Source organism: Thermobia domestica, chromosome 14 (assembly GCF_964235325.1).
Source record: "Thermobia domestica chromosome 14, izTheDome1.hap1.1, whole genome shotgun sequence".
Lineage (NCBI taxonomy): Eukaryota > Metazoa > Arthropoda > Insecta > Zygentoma > Lepismatidae > Thermobia > Thermobia domestica.
Window position 1 is genome coordinate 43,054,260 of NC_137467.1, and position 17,153 is coordinate 43,071,412.

Sequence of the window (17,153 nt, forward strand, 5' to 3'; positions counted from 1 at the left end):
GAGGGGATTATCCCCCCACAATAATTTCATTTGAAATGTGTTTTTTTGGGGGGGGAGAAATGTGATGATTTGTGTCCCTTTGCTGCAAACGAAATTGAGATGAAATTGATGTCTCCCGAGGATAAGCCTCAAATCTGTCCACTTCTTAATGTTGAAGACAACTCTGCTCCCGGGTTCGATTCCCCGCGTGAGCTCATGTGGTTCGGATTCTACGTTAATCAGTAAGTCCACGTCTCATATAGCCTCGCTGCCGAAAGAGACGCTAAACTAAAATCGACTCAGCTCAACTCAACTCAACTCTGCTCCCCTGATCCTCCACAGCATTGTTCAACATCACTAACAAGAACAGTCTTACCTCCCCCCCTCCCCGAAATGTTGAAGACAGATTTGTGCCGTTGACAATGGCCATCCCTAAGAAAATAGAAATGTATCTCTTAATAGGCTATACTGAAACGGACATCCGCTTTCGCGCTGACTTCTAGTCATGAGTATAGGAGAAATTTCTATCACTTTCCGTGTTAATTGAGAAGACGCTTAATCGGTCGCTATGCATTCCCGTTATTACTCTCCAGTGATTAATTTTAAAACCGGAAATGACTGATCACTACCACTTCCGAATTGAATATCATTTCCATCCTGTGCCGGGTCTACATATGAGCAACACGTGCATTTGCACGGAGAGGCAAGCTTCGAGGGACAGCAAAATCTATCATCACAAATTCCAGTAAAAATAAATATTTCTTGTTGGAAACAGACTTCGTGATGATGTAGTTAAATTTACTAACCTGGCCCTACATTCATGAATCACGTTTAGGTGACATTGGTTTAAGGTCCCTTGGACAATGCTAAAGCAAATGGTCAAGCAAATCCGAGGATAAATTTCTTGAATGATGTCAAATACAAGAAGCCAATTCTCGGAACAGTAGTGAACATTTTTTTTTTTCATTTAGTTAGTTATCGCAGTTTTGATATGAAAGCTAGTCTTGTCTTTCTCGCAAACAAGTTGCTTATCACTAAAGATGGAAACGGTTTTTTTTTTTTCAAGTTTCTTTAACAGATGTAGAATAACTAAAGATAAAAGACATACTTGCACTGAAATTACAAACTGATATATTGAGATTGAAGCTCGATATTGAATTCTGTAAAAAGAATTAGTATCCTTCGTCTGCAGGTGTGTTTGCTTTATCTTTCACTAGCATCATAGATTATTATTTAAAGGGAAAAAAGCAAACGCAACAAGATTGTATTTGTAGTGCTTAGAGCTTTCTAAGTGCGAGTGTCCTTCCCTCCCATTCAATGTTCATGATAGGATAACATATTATTAAAAAAATCTGGATTTTAAGATGTGTTCTTGCTGGAGAATGGGAGGCTGCAAATGATGTCATTGCACAGTGCGGCCAAATTTTTATTTGTTATTTATTTATTTATTTATTTAACAATCACTAGATACAGCTCAGAGGCCATTTTACACTGGATATCCAACAACAACAAGAATGGAAAGGATTTGGGAAGGTATCGGCCAGGGCCTATTTAGTAGGTACCATCCCGGCATTTGCCTGGTAGGACTGAGGGAAACCCTGGAAAACCTCAGACAGAATGGTCGGCAGCGGAATTCGAACCCATGACCTCCCGAATGCGAAGCCAACGCCCTACCACTTGAGCTACTTCGCTCGGTAAATTGCCAGCCCTGTATCCATCAGGATAGTGTTAAGATTGAGTAAATGAGGTTCGTGGGGTATAATCTGTATGCTATAACTTTTGATTTTCTATAGTCTGTTCAAAATTTTTCCTTGATCCATCAAGTTGTTTCTGAGATTCTTTTTTGTCTCCGACTGAACAGATAGCATAAATATGTATATATGTATAACGCATTATTAGTGGAACACACGAATCCTGTGACAAAAATCGCTGTCACAGTTCCAATAAACGTTTACTAAGCGCAGCAAGAAAGGGGGAAAAAAATATGTTCTCCATAAGATATTCCCTGGAGATTATTTTCTTTTTCTCCTCCCGCACACTTTTTTTTCACACTTTCTTGAACTGCGAGTTGCAAGTATAGTAGCTGTCTCTGCTATCTGAGTGAGTCTTCCAACACCTTCCGTCGCTGGAGGACGGAAGAAGGCAAAAAAGATCGTGCGTCAATTGTTTACGCGAAGGGGGGAAGGGAAAAGAATAGTGAAAGAGAGAGAGAGAGAGAGAGAGAGAGAGAATAACGCACATGACCTCAACCAACAAACAACAGAGAATGGCTGGATGATTTTTTGGACCGCAGCATCATTTCTTGCCGACACTTCATTTAGGTTAGTGTGTACTGTCAAGTGTTCATTGTGTCTGTCAGCTGTGGATAGTGGAGTTCCATGAACATGGAAACGGCTACTGACTAATAAGTTGTTAACGAGTTTTTGGGAGGTAAGATTTTATTACATACATCTATATCTCATTTCCATTATCTTTAATATTTCTTTTTTAAGTGGATTTTCGGAAAGGTCGGATAAATTTATTTGTAATTCTGAGCCCTTCTCGCTGGCTAGTATTTAGCGTCCGCGAGCCTTCGATACTCGAGGTCATGGGTTCAATTCCAGATGAGAGAGCTTTGAAATTTGAGCGCATTGCAGTGGTTTGGATTCCGCCGTAAATTACCGGGCACGTGTCATATAGACGGTGCTGGAAAGGCAACCTTAAACTCCAAACACCTAAACTTTTCAACAATTTCGATTAAAATGTCGAGATATTCCTGGTTTAAGTTGAATTGAGTTGATTATGAGTTTATTATTTCGTTCAGCAGCGAGGCTATATGAGACGTAGACCTACTGATTAACGTGGAATTCGAATCACATGTGCTTCTGCCAGGAATCGATTTCGGGTCTCCTACAACAAAGGCGCGTACGCTAACCGCTTAGCCAAGAAGGAGCTCATGTTTTTGATTTCAGTCCTAATTCGAGTTACATTATCACCTTTACTATTATTATTATTATTATTATTATTATTATTATTATTATTATTATTATTATTATTATTATTATTATTATTATTATTATACCTATAAATCTAACTATTCCAATGACCCCCCGTAGCATAGTAGCTAACGCTCTCGCCTTTAGTGCGAGCGGTCCTAGGTTCGATTCCCGGAGGGCACACTCAGTCGAAAAAGTGTAAAACGCTTTTTCAGGCCAGCCACCCTGAATGAGGTTTTCCTGGGTTTTCCTAATTCACACAAGGCAAATTCCGGGGTGGTACCTAACTTATAGGCCCCAGGCCGCTTCCTCCCTTCCCCAATCCTTTCTTCCTTCCCTTTCCCCAGATAGTGTACTCGCCGAGGGACGTCATCCCTCAAAACGTGACGGACTAAATGGCCTTAGATGCTGAGAGCCCAGAAATCTAAAATCCTAAATCTAACTATTTCTCATTTTGAGCTATAAACAAGACAAGCATTCTTACGTCAAAAAGATGATGCCCAGGTTCGAACCCGGTGACTGGCTAACGTGACTGGTTTCAAGAGTTTTTCCTCAGTCTCATCAGGCAAGAGGTAGGATGGTTGCTTTACATGTAGTTCGTGACGGACTTTCTTCCCCACTACTTTAATTATTTGTTGTAAATCTATTGATATTTCAGAATCAACTGATTTCGCAAGCTGTAACTGGAAAATTTATTACAGGAATAATAATAATAATAATAATAATAATAATAATAATAATAATAATAATAATAATAATAATAATAATAATAATAATAATAACAATAATAATAATAATAATAATAATAATAATAATAATAATAATAATAATAATAGAGTAAAAATGAAATAATTTTGCATTAGTGTTGTCCACGAAACTATAAGTAGCCTACATTTTCAAATTAAGACAGAACGAGAAGCATTATAATTTGATGTAATAATCAAAGCGAGCTGAGAAATTTCTCGAGTTTTGTGGACTGGACAACACTATTTTCCCAAGTTTTTAATTTCAAACACATTGTATTGTTATATGATTCATAGTAGAAAGGCTATACATTTATCAAGTGATTGTACGAAGATAATGAGGGGCACTTATCAACGTTTAAAGATGAGCAAGTGATTATATAATATACTCCAATAATAAACATGGTTTAAGTATTATTATTTCACACCCTTTATGGATCGCTCGTGATGCGGAAATCTTCTGATAGCTTCTAGATGAAATTAAGAATTAAAAAAAAAAAAAAAATTCATGGCACATATTTTGAACATCAATTTACTAAACGAAACGAGGTGAGAAAAGCTGTCCGTGAATCGAGACGAGATGAAATCTACTATAAAATTTACGAAAAGAGACGAGGAAACCCTTCACGTCTTGTCTCGTCTCATGAGGAACACTAAAGTACTAAAAAAAAAGAAGAAGAAGAAATGGAAGAATTGTACGTAATATTTCAATGAGCAACATTTGAACCCTCTACACTCAGATTTTGCGATTATCAGATTGAAGCCAAAACTTTTGAATCATATCGGTCGACAAGTGAATTTATTTCGGGATATAGACACTCACACTAACATAGAAGAATTTATCTATATATCTTTCAATCTCTACGTCTCCACGCCTTTTAGGTTAAAAGAGACACGATGATTAAAGTAAGTCAATGATAATGGAAGAATTGGTGGACTAAGAAAGTGGGGGAAATGGGAGTATCACCGAGAAAATCCACAGACAGGATGTTGTCCGCCTCAAACTTACTTGGCCGGGGATCGAACCCATGCACCAGATGTAAGTGTTCTAGTACTGAGCCACCATGCCGCTCCCAAGTCTACAGAAAAATCGATTTCCTGAATTCTATCTGAAATTAAGCATATAAATATATATTCAATCATATATAATTTTGTTCAGCACAATCAGATGTATCGATTTGAATCTTTGGGCATTTTTTCTCGTTAATTGCTGATACTTTTGAAAAAAAAATGTCTTTAAGGTTAGTTTAAAGGGACAAATTTTGCCGATAGATGTCACTACAGTCTTCCTATCTCTCTCATGTATATTTTTACCTTTCACAAAAATTCAAGATTTCTCTTACAAATTTCAAGCTAGAAGTTTCAAATTTTCAGACAAGGAATTTCATAACCTATCGAAGACAACAAACTGTGCCGATTTTTTATTTAGAATTTTCGTCATTGTTGAAATGGTTTGTTTATTGAAAGGGATATCCAAACATTTAACAATATAACTGTTTCAACAATGAAGAAAATTCTGAATAAGAAATCGGCATGGATTGTTGCCTTCGATAGGTTATGAAGTTCCTTCTCTAAAAATTTGAAACCTCTAGCTTGAAATTTGTAAGATAAATGGTGAATTTTCGTGAAAGGTAAAAAATACATGAGAGAGATACGAAGTCTGTAGTGACTTCTATTGGCAAAACTTGTCCCTTTACAAAAACCTTAAGGTGACTATTTATCGTTTAAAACTATCCGTACACAGGGTGAACCTGAAAGATGTGCACAAACTCTGGGAAGTGATTCGTGACATCGAAAAAAGAGAAAAAGTCGTCTTGCATGTTGTCGAAATCTGCGTCGTGTACGATCTGCACGTCTTTCTATTCCGTTCCAATTGTCAGGATTCAAGTTTTGATTCCAAGTTGGTATCCCTGGTTGGTTGGCAGCGCGGATGGGAGAACAATATTAAGATGGATCTCGCAGAGATTGGAATACAAAGTAGAAGCTGGATGCAGTTAGCTAAGGATAGAAGTCTGTGGAGAGCTTTTCTGAACGCGGCATTGAACCTCCGGGTTCCATAGACCATATAGTTAGTTATTTAGTTAGTTAGTTGATATCTCTGTCACTTCTACACAACGCAGAATTTGACAATATCCAACAGGACTTTTTATCTTCTTTTGATCTCGCGGATCACCTCCTGAAGTTTGTGGACATCTTCCTGGTTCACCCTGTATATTTAGTTATTTTCCAACAGCCAAGAAAAGAAAACAAGCAATTGCCAACTAATAAAAACAGTGAAGTTGAGAATTTTTACTGCTGTGGGAAAATATTATGTCTTCTTCCCATTGACACAAACGCGAAAGAATAAAAATGAACATAAAGGCCTTAAATATACAAATAAAAAAACTGCAGAAACATGAGAAAAGAGACCATAAAAGACATATTCACGGTAGAATGGTTACTAAGAACATAAAGCAAAGAAACTTTCTTATTAGAGTTAATGAAGAATACACGCAAAGAGGTTTAAAAACCCTTTATTTTATTACGCAACTTGAAATAACATTCATTTAATGATTATTGCCTTTCTTCCGACAGTAGGAAAACAGTTCCAGGCCCGTAGCCAACCCAAATATGTAAAGGGGGAGGGGGCGGTAGAAGTTAGCAGGTGCCCGATTCAACCATATTATAGTTCACCATGTTATAGTTCATTTGCAAACCTACCGGGAATATTTTAGGGGTCCAGTAAAAATATAGAGGGCCCGGTCCCATCTATCCCCCGTGGATACGGGCCTGCATAGTTCCGGTATATGCAATTGTGATTTTGTGGCCGCTGTGGCTGAGTGGTAGAGCGTTCACTTCTGATGCATGGGGTCCTTGGGTCGCTTCCAACTCGCGCCAAGTGTGCTTTGCGGTGGACAAATACCGTCTCCGTGGGTTTTCTCAGGGTTCCTCCGTTTCCTCCCACTTTCTTCATTCCATTATTTCCTTCATTTCTCATCATCATCGTCTCCTTTAACGTAGCCGGCATATCTGTGGAACGTAAAATTCAAGATTTTATTTCATTTTTTTTTCATTAGTGGTTTACTTTCAAATATTTAGCTTCCAAATATTCATAACATTTAACAATCCTTGCAAGTGATGAATCCAGCCACATTGCTGATTTTACCACAGTGTGTGTCTGTGGTGAAGGGGTTCCGGGTTCGATTTGAAATCATTAAGAGCCTGGCATACTAAAAATAATATAAAATTTAAAATTTTTCATTTGCTTGTTTTTCATAAGTGAAAGGAAATAATGAAATGCAACTTACTACAATCATATATAATGTTATTCTACAACAGAAAATATGAACTTGAGGAATTTTCAATGTTGTCATCCATAGAAATTACAGTGTTGATAAAATAACATTTCCGCAAAAATCTAAGTTAAGGCAGTGACTGGAGGAACGAACTCAAGTGCATTTGGTTACGTATCATGTAATTTTGGTATCCTGTGAACTACTTTTGAATTAACGTTACTATTTAATTTTTATAACTGTATGTTAAAACCATTTTGTTTATTACAAACTAAATACAACTATTATCTAAGAAGTAGTACACAGGATTCCAAGACAACATGATATGTAACCAAATGCAGTTGAGTTCGTTTCTCTAGTCGCTGCCTTAATTTAGATTTCGAGGGAAATGTTATTCTGGCAACACTGTCATTTCTATGGATAGCAATACTGAAATTTTTTCAGGTTCACATTTCCTGTTGTAGAATAACGTTATCTGTGATTGTGGTAAGTTACATTTCATTATCTGCTTTCACTTATGAAAAACAAGCCAATTGTATTATATTTTTAGTATAAGCTGTTTCCATTCTACCTTAAACTTTAGGTCCCCATCTCATGTAGCCTCGGTGCTGAAATGACGTTGATTTTTAACAAACAAGTAAGTGATGAATCGATGGAAAGCTTAAAAGTTTGCTGGGGTTCTTAAATACCTTCTTTCTATATCAAATTGGTGTAATTTTTTTCTTCTTTCTCTAATTTTTTCCCACTTACCTAGGGCTGGGTTAGCGGATTTCTGATCTCTATCTTTTTCCAACTTGTGTCATATTCACTGAGACATCACACTACGTTATATCTTACTCCACACAATCGATTCGCTTCTTCTTCGGTCGCCCTCGTTCTCGATTCCCATTTAGTGCTATAGGAACCAATGGGTAATATACATATTCTAAAGGTCTATTGATTACATGCTCAAACACATCCAAGTCTACTTTCTTGCAGTTTTTTCACTACTCTCCCCAACTTTACTTTGATCACCTCATTTCTAATTTTTTCATTCCACATAGCTCCTCCCACATCCATTGCAACATCATGATTTCATTAACATGCAACTTTTGTTCTCCTCTGTTTTTTGTCGTCCAATATTCCTCTCCGTCCCACTACTGGTTTCATTTTTTTTACTACGGTCATACAATACCCGTGCCACCTCTCTCCATTTTGTCTAATCTTTATTAATTCTGTTGTTTACATCTTCTATTCTTGCATTCTCCTGTAGTGTTGATCTCAAGTATTTAAGTTTCTTCGTCATTATCACTTCTTCGTACGCTATACGCAACATTCTACTGGTCTCATGCATGTCCCGGAACATTTATCTCTTTCCGGGATACTTACGTTAGAGGAAATTTGAATTTTCGCAGAACCCACTGGGCTAAATGAAACATCCCATGGATATTCACTAGGCTAAATGAGCATTCCATGGATATCCACTAGGCTAAATGAGAAATCCCATGGATATTCACTAGGCTAAAGGAGATATTGCATGAAAATCCACTAGGCTGAATGTGACATCCATGGATATTCACTTGGCTGAATGAGACATCCCATGGATGCACACTAGGCTAAATGAGACATCCCATGTATATTCACTATGCTAAATGAGACATCTCATGGATATTCATTAGGCTGAATGAAATATCCCATGGATATCCACTAGGCTGAATGAGACATCCTATGAATATGCACTAGGCTGAATGAAACATCCCATTTATATCTACTAGACTAAATGAGAGATCTCGTAGATATTTACTAGACTAAATGAGACATTACATGGATTTTCCGATATGTCGAGAGGGACACCGTCCAAGAAACGTTCCAGTGCTCTGTCAAATTTGTTATATTTTCTAAGCAATAAAGCCTAGGAAATGATTTTATATAGGCCTCGTTCCTTTGGTAAAAGTGTATGAATTCAGCAATATCGATTACAACTGAAATTGATAGCTAAAACTCTGTTATATTGAGTCTGTAGCCATAACGTTTATGCTCCACATATTCTACATGAGTACTAAGTACGTTAAAATCTATCATCATAGCAAGTTGGGTAGAAATGGGATGAGTTACATGGATCGTAAAGAGATTTTCTTTTGAGAAAATTTTATTTAAGCCCAATCCGAATCTTAATTTGACTCCACATAACTCAGGAACCAAAGCTCTACATATCATAATACGACGAAGAGTATTATGTTTTGTAATCAAGCAAATGTTTTTATTTATTTTGATAAACAAAGTACATGATTTTATAAACATTGATTCTTCTAGAGAGTGCTTTGTAACATGAATAAACACACAATGAGTAAGCACAGTCATGAAAACAAATCGTAACTCTTTGTTCAAGCAATTGGCGACTAGAAATTTAGAGCTGGCGACCAGTGTTTAGTAGAAATGGTTTCTTCCTAAACTCACAGAGCTACGCAGTTTCTGTTTCGCAATGGGTGTTATGTATAAAAGTGAGATCTTACTCTTTGCTCAAGATTTTGAGATTAATCTCAAGATTGTATGCATAAAAAGCGAGACGACGTTACGTCATTTGAGTTTAATCTCAGGTACCGTACTTGACTAAATGCTCGGAACAGATGAATCAAACTATAATTTCTCACTTTTCGTATGCATAAAGTTGAGTATAATCTCAACTAGCTGAGATTAATCTCCATATTTTGTGAACCATCTCAGTACCTAGCTCACTTGTCTCACAGTCTGTTAGAGTGGTCGAAATGGATAAATTTATGGATGTGTAGCCAAGAAGAAAAGTGTCCAAAGTTCGAAGAGACTCCGATGTACATGACTAAAAAAGTCTATATAGATTTGAAAAACAAGATGTACAATTGGTGACACAACGTTTGCTTGGGAATTTACTGGAAACCAGAGGGGGAGGGGGCTCTGAATAATCAGAAGAAGAGAGTTTTCTGCTCTCTACTTCTGAGGAAATTAAGTTACACTCTCAATGATAAAAACTACAATAAATAAACAAAACATGTTAAAAAATAATAGCCCCGCTTAGTATAGCCGCTAACGCTCTCGCCTCCGGTGCGAGCAGTCCCGGGTTTAATTCCCGGTGGAGGCACTCGGTGGAAAAAGTGGAAAAGCTTTTTCAGGCCAGCCATCCTGAATGAGGTTTTCCTGGGTTTTCTTCATTCACACCAAGAAAATGCCGGGGTGGTACCTTATTTCTAAGTCCCAGGCCGTTTCCTTCCTTCCCTTTCCCCGGATATTGTGCTCGCCGAGGGACGTCATCCCTCATGTACGTGACAGGCTAAATGGCCTTAGATGCCAAAGCTCAAAAATCCTAAATCCTAAATGTTAAAAAAATAAATATAACAAATAAATATGATGATGTACGGAGGAACCACTTCTTGTTCGTTTGTAATTCATAGTGAACTCCATTTTAGGGTCACTGGTGGCCCATCCATTTTCGATTTCAACATGTTCGCTCTAATACTCGCTATGTGATTACATTTAACCTTTTATGAGGAAAAAGATTGCACTTTATTATTTTTTTTTCTATTTCATATAATTAGTGAACTAATCGATTTTTTTCTGCTTATTTTAAAACTTTGATTCCCGTTCTTTAACCTCTTATAGAAGTTTTTGGGAAACCGATTGCCATTTCTTTTCCAAAACCACGGAAACCCCAAACACCGTTGCATGAGATAGGGACACAGTGCCTCAGTGGTGCCCTCCCCGCTGGTCTAGTAGCTAGCAGGTATGCCTTTGGTGTACGTGGTCCTGGGTTCGATTGCCGGCGAGACTTTTTTAAATTTCAATTTTCCTTAATGTTTCTGTGTTTGTGTCTCTGTCATTAAGGAAGGTACTGGAAAAACTAGACTGTACAGTGAAGTAAAAATATAGTAAAAATAAGGAAATTAAGTTACTGGTACTTGTTCGGTGAATCAGTTAACTTTTAAGAAAGTGGTAGAGCGCTTCCCGGCTCAGATAGCGGTGAACAAAATCCCGTCCGTGGATCTTTTTGGGGTATTCCCACTTCCTTCCACTTTCTCATTCCACTAATCCTTCCATAATAATTCATTTGCTTTAATCATCGTCTCCCTTAGTCTAAATGGTATAATAGCGAGACGTTAAACTGTAAGATTACATTTCATTTTTGTACTGTTGCATGAGTTAGCACTTCCGTTTTGTTTCCCTATCACAAATGCAAAAGGGTTCCCAAATTGGTTCCTCAAAATTGAAACAAGAGTTGTGGCCGTATAGAGCAAAGAACTTTGGTCGTCATTGTTTTATATACTGGAATATTCAAACGAAAGTAGCCGTACTTTAATCAATCTAATCCAGTAGCTCTCAAAGTTGGGTCCGCGGACCCCTGAGGGTTCGTGGGACCTAGCCAGAAGGTCCGCGACGCCTAAAAAGTGAAATGTGCTTTAATAAAATAGAACTCACAGCTGTTATGCAAGAAATATTTTTCCGTTACTAAAAAAATATAATTAGAAATTATATCTACATTTGTAGATTTAAATATTCTCCTACTTTACTAAATTTCTGCCTTGAAGCTGGTCAACCGTTATACAGGACTACTTCAACTAAGAGAAGTTCCTTCTTTGTTAGGGCATTTTTTAAAAAGCAGTTGTACATTAACTGCACGACGCCTCGGAATTTCATGGACTTCATCTTCAGGTGGTATAAAGCCCCCATCATACCACCAATTTCAGATTTTTTAAAAAGGAAAAGAAGAATTCCTATGCTTATAAAATCAGCCTCCCCCAATTCTGGGATTTCTACAAAAAAAAAAAAAAAAAAAAAAAAAAAAAAAAGAGAGAGAAACCCCTTCCAAAGTAAGTTTTTAGGTCCGCCACTGAGAGTAAGGTTTGACTCAAATTGGTTTGCGTCTGTGCTGTGAATATGAAGACCTGTCTGAAAACGACCCGCTCGGGAGAGTGATACTCCCAGAAGTACGTTTTTTCGCGTGCTACTCTAGCCAGTTGTTTTACGCGCTATCCTAGTCAGTTGTTTTAAGTTGGTCACAAAATCTATATCATTTAGTACAAGGGGAACAAAACGAGCCCTGCGGGGCTTCTAACCCGTTCCTATTACTACTACTACTTATCTGCACAAAAGTAAGTAAATCACATTTTTGAGTATTATTTTCGTATTATTTTAATTTAAAAAGTGTTATAAAAATGTAAAAAAAAATGTTTAAAAAAACTTTCCCTATGGCCGGGTTTGAACACACGCCAAAAGAGAATTTTTCGTTACTATCATATAGCGCTAGCCACCTCGGTCACGAGGACCGACGACAACAATCGTCTGAATTCTGCTATTTGAATGCAACGTGGCAAGACATAGATAACGCCAACCAATCAGAACTGTGTTTTTCGTTCCTACTTCCGGGAGCATTACTCTCCTGAGCTAGTCCTGTCTGAAAAGGCATTGCAACATTTGATGCCTTTTCTTACCACTTACTTATGTGAGCAGACTTTCTCTGTTCTTTGCAATATTGAAACTTACAAGCAAAATCGTCTTAAACTAGAAAGCGAATTTCATTCCTCACATTAGTGACCCTCTAATTTGAGAACGTTATTTCTTAAGTGGATTTTCTTTTTTTTTTAAAAAAAAAAAAAAAATCAAATTCAGTCTTGAAAGTTACTGTATTTTGAATTGAAATTTCGTTCACTAGGAAACAATCATGTATCTTTAGAATAATTACTTATTGCATATGGTAATTCTAATTAGTATGTTTTTAATACAATGTGAAATTTTAGATAGCATTGCAAGGGAGTCCGCAGATCACTTCCCAAATGAACAGAGGTCTGCGATGTCGGTAAGTTTGAGAACCACCACTGATCTAATTTAACAGAAGAAAAAGTCGTGCATTTGTGCTGGATAAATAACACTACTGATTTTAATTTTACTGACATGCTTTTACTTGCTACACACCTGTGAATTCCTGATTTAAAAAGGGAAGGAAATAAACATTGCATTCATTACGTCATTTCTGTACGAAACGTCATCAAAACCAAGTTCACATGAGATGAAACTGCCTGTCACTGTGAGAACAATCTCATTCTTATTCGTTCTTTTTATGCATACGAATTACGACTAAGAACTCACTTTAGATTAATCTCGTTCAAGAGGTGAGATTATACTCACTAATACTTAGTCATCTTTATGCATATCACTCATTGTTCCGGTAGGAACGATCATTTACTTCTATTCTTATCATGTGTATTTCAGGATGCCTACTCTACCAATTGGCTTACGTACGTGCTACATATGCTGGATTTAAAATTGTCTAAGTATAGCAACAGGTGCAGTAGGCAGTATAATTGACCATTAAAATGCCACGAAGTATAATTATAATCATTACAATAAGGATGAAGTTTTAACAGTGAATGAGACAGTTTGTAGAATGGAAAATAGCCACAACTGGCATTAACACCAGATGGAACGGTGATTTCTGTAGGAACCATGAAAATGTAAATCCATTCAAATCTCGAATCCAATATTTATCATGATTACCAGCCCGGTAGGCAGTCCCAAAATGTAGGGGAGACCGGTAGAAGTTAGGGGGGCGTGGCGATCCAACCATATTATAGTTCATTTGCAAGCTTACCGTGAAAATTTTAGGGAGGCCAGTAAAAATTTAGGGGGGCGACACCCTAGATCACCCTAGATACGGACCTCATGAATTACCATGCTTTCTTCTCTTCTACCGTCGGTAGAAAGTAAACATACAATTAAGAAGTGGGAAACATAACTACTCCTCTTGGCGTTCCAAGAATTCAATAAGTTTGAAAGTTAACAGATGAACAATACGTTCAATACTAATTACCCCTTATCATGGGCGTCGGTAAAAAATGTTATAGGTTAATTTTCTTTAATGAATTATTTATTTACGAAGTGATTGATATTTTACTACGTATTTTGCAAATAAAATAAAGAGTTGATTTTGAGTTTAACGTCCCTTTTCAGCAGCGAGGCTATATGAGACGTGGACCTACTGATTAACGTGGAATTCGCCGGGAATCGAACCCGGATCTCCCGCGCTAACCGCTTAGCCACGGATGAACTCACAAGTAAAATAATGTATTAACAATGTAACAATGTAAGATAATGTCTCTACAATGTACTAACTATTTAGCCATTTCTTTAATTAATTCCAAGTATTTGATAATAGCTATCTTGATATCTTCGTAAATACAACACTATTCTCTCTTGCTAATCCTGCCGTTAAAACTATATCCTTTTCTTTCCCCTTCTTATATTGTCATCATCGCTAAAGAGTATTATGACTCCATACTGACAGTATATGAAGTTTTAAATGAGTAATGTGTTTCTGAGCCCTTATACTGGATAAAGAATTAAAAATTTTGTATACTTTGTCCTTTACTAGATCAACGGTACGATTTACTAGATACGATATGAACTTGGGTGCTTTAACTCCTCTTTATAACATTGTGTGCACGCCATTGCAGGCTCCTGTGTTCAATTTGTGTTGCCGTTTATGACATTTTTGTTTAAATCTATGTTTTGCAAATGTGTATTTAATAGCAATTCCAGTACCACGTAAACAAAGGCAAGCAATATACTGCAAATACCGAAAGAAAAGTGCTCTCAGCAATCGGCATTTTCGTTAGTTCACCGTTCTTTACAAGAAATGGCACGATTAGATTCAAACTCCTCCTTCTGCACAAGCTGCAGATTACTGGACAGTGGTGAGCGGTGTCGGGTTAGAGGGATGAAAGATCGAATAAGAAAATTTCTACGAAGAACGCAGAGAAACGACATCCCACATCGTCTACTCCATCCTTCGCTAAAAGAAAATTAAAGAAGAGATGATAAACTTCTAACTCAAAGATCTTTTCCCATCTTCCAAGTTGGATACTACAACATTGCCATCTATTTTATGTTTCGTAAAAACTGAAAATTATGCCCCCTGCGAGTGAAAAATTGTACAGTACTTCCTTCTGACGACCTATTTCATGTTTCTAGACTAACCTTAATAGCATAATACCATTTCTTATCTATCCTAAACAGTAGTGTACACAAAGTGGAAAGGCTAAAACTTTTAATCCCGCTCTCCTATGATGACATTCAGTATACGCCGTTGTGATCATAATTCGTGGAATTAACGTTGTTCTTTTACCTTACAAGTATTGCATAAAGTCAACATTCATACGTGACATGCATCTGATTCTTATGATATAACATTCATATGAATTCGCTATAATTAGGATTTTAATTTTCTCACGTGCAAAACGTCACGTACTGTTAAGAGAAAATGGTAATGCAATCACGTTTACTTTCCCTATGTTCTTCCAATAATAATGGCCGTAGATTACAGAAAAAACATAACAATGCTTTCCCACACTAACAATATCAAGCATGTCACTTAAACTGCATACAACGATTGTTAAAGGAGAGAAATAATTTACGACGTCTTTGTTTTAGTCTAAGCCTGGTGTTTAAGCTCTACTAACATGTTCCCTAATTGCAATTAACTCAATGTCAATGAGAGAAGAGTTAATACTATTCTTAATTAAGGACAGGAAAGGTGTTCATTTAATATCGTAATGATACAAGCTTTTGTTCTTTTGAAGTATAACAAAAATAGAAAACCAATCGCTGATTCACTTGGAGAATCTATTATTTTTATTGTTCTGATGCTTCGTCTTGTTTCAAGATTTGATACTAGCTTTGCTATCTTAAATAACTTGCACTAAAAATAGAAATCACTGAACAAAAGCAACGTTTATTTTAACAAATGATAACTGTGTAACAGTTTCGCCAACTAACTGAACATATTAACTTCATCAGACAGTATAAAAACAAGAGGAAGTTGCATCTAAATGTAACAGGATCCCAGAAACTGGTTCTAAACTTTTGTCAACTTTTGTTATGATTGGCTGAGTACGCCACAGTGGGGCGAAAACGCAAAAAGCTGGCCAAAATATGATAACTGTATTCAAACTGAATGAAATTTAGTATTAAGGGGTTATTGAGGTTGCTGATTACGATTCTGCAACTAAAGTTAAAAAAAAACAAGATGGCGGATCCAAGATGGCGGAATAAAATTAGCAAAAGTCGAAAAAGTCGAAGAAATGTTCTCAAACGTGGCGATAAAGGGGATATTGAGGTTGCTGATTACGATTCTGCAACTATTTTTTTTTTTAATGGCGGATGAAAAATAGCGGAATAAAAAGAATGTCAACATACTTCATAATTTTCACAATGTATCTTTAACAACATTCACTTTTTCACATATTTTGATGAACAATTACTTGTTACTTACGTTCTTATTTATTAGAAATGTATTATTACTTAAATGACACAAATTATTGATATTTGATTCGGTTATGATAACTTCAACGGCTTGTCACTGCAACATTAAATGAACAATAATTAACATCAACACGTTTCGTAATTGGCACGTTTTGGCAGCTACGTTTTTATCGACAGCATTAATTAATATTCAGACTACCATTCTACAAAATATGAACGTGGTGCACGAGGGTGCACATAATGTTTTCAACGCTTTAAGTTAATAAAATATATAAACAATGTGAAAATTTTGCCTGACTTGCGATTCAAATTATAAATTATTACATCATTATTATTAATTTTTCACTTCATGCACTTATTCTACTTACCAGTACGATATAGGAAAATTTTACAGATTTAAAAACTATACACGCGTTGGAAAGTTACAACCGTTTCAACGGACGCGTCACAATTCTTCTATTTTTCTCTACGCATTAGACCTACTAAAGAGTCTATTTAAGAGTGGCTCAGGTAGTCGGAATAAAGTAAAAACCCTATTCTATTTATGGATTTGGGCCCTTCTAACATCACTCTAGCCAACTACATAAAAAAATTCCTATGTTACTAACTTTCGTTTTTTTTTACTTTTAGCCAGCTTTTTGCGTTTTCGCCCCACTGTGGTACGTTCTGACCACCCATCAGTGTTCAGAGCCAGTTTCCGGAATCCTGTTATATTTAGGTGCAACTTTGTAATGTTCTTACAGTGTCTGATGAAATCAATATGTTCAGTTAGTAGGCGAAACTGTTACACAGTTATTATTTGTTAAAATAAACGTTATTTGTTCAGTGATTTGTATTTTTAATGTAAATTATTCAAGGTTTAATCTGCACGTCCAGCAGTACTACTACTTCTTATTTAACTCAAAAATTAAGAGCTCGTA

General features: G+C 36.5%; 1 protein-coding gene across 1 annotated transcript in view; it reads left to right on the forward strand.

Moving 5' to 3' along the window:
- The first annotated feature begins 2,091 nt into the window (after nucleotides 1–2,091).
- The window catches only part of LOC145669654 (putative cytochrome P450 301a1, mitochondrial), a 106,998-nt gene continuing 91,936 nt past the window's right edge, over nucleotides 2,092–17,153 (forward strand). The window contains exon 1 of the mRNA XM_081737906.1: nucleotides 2,092–2,409. The gene's annotated coding sequence lies outside the window, so the exon portion shown is untranslated. The remainder of the gene's footprint in view (nucleotides 2,410–17,153) is intronic.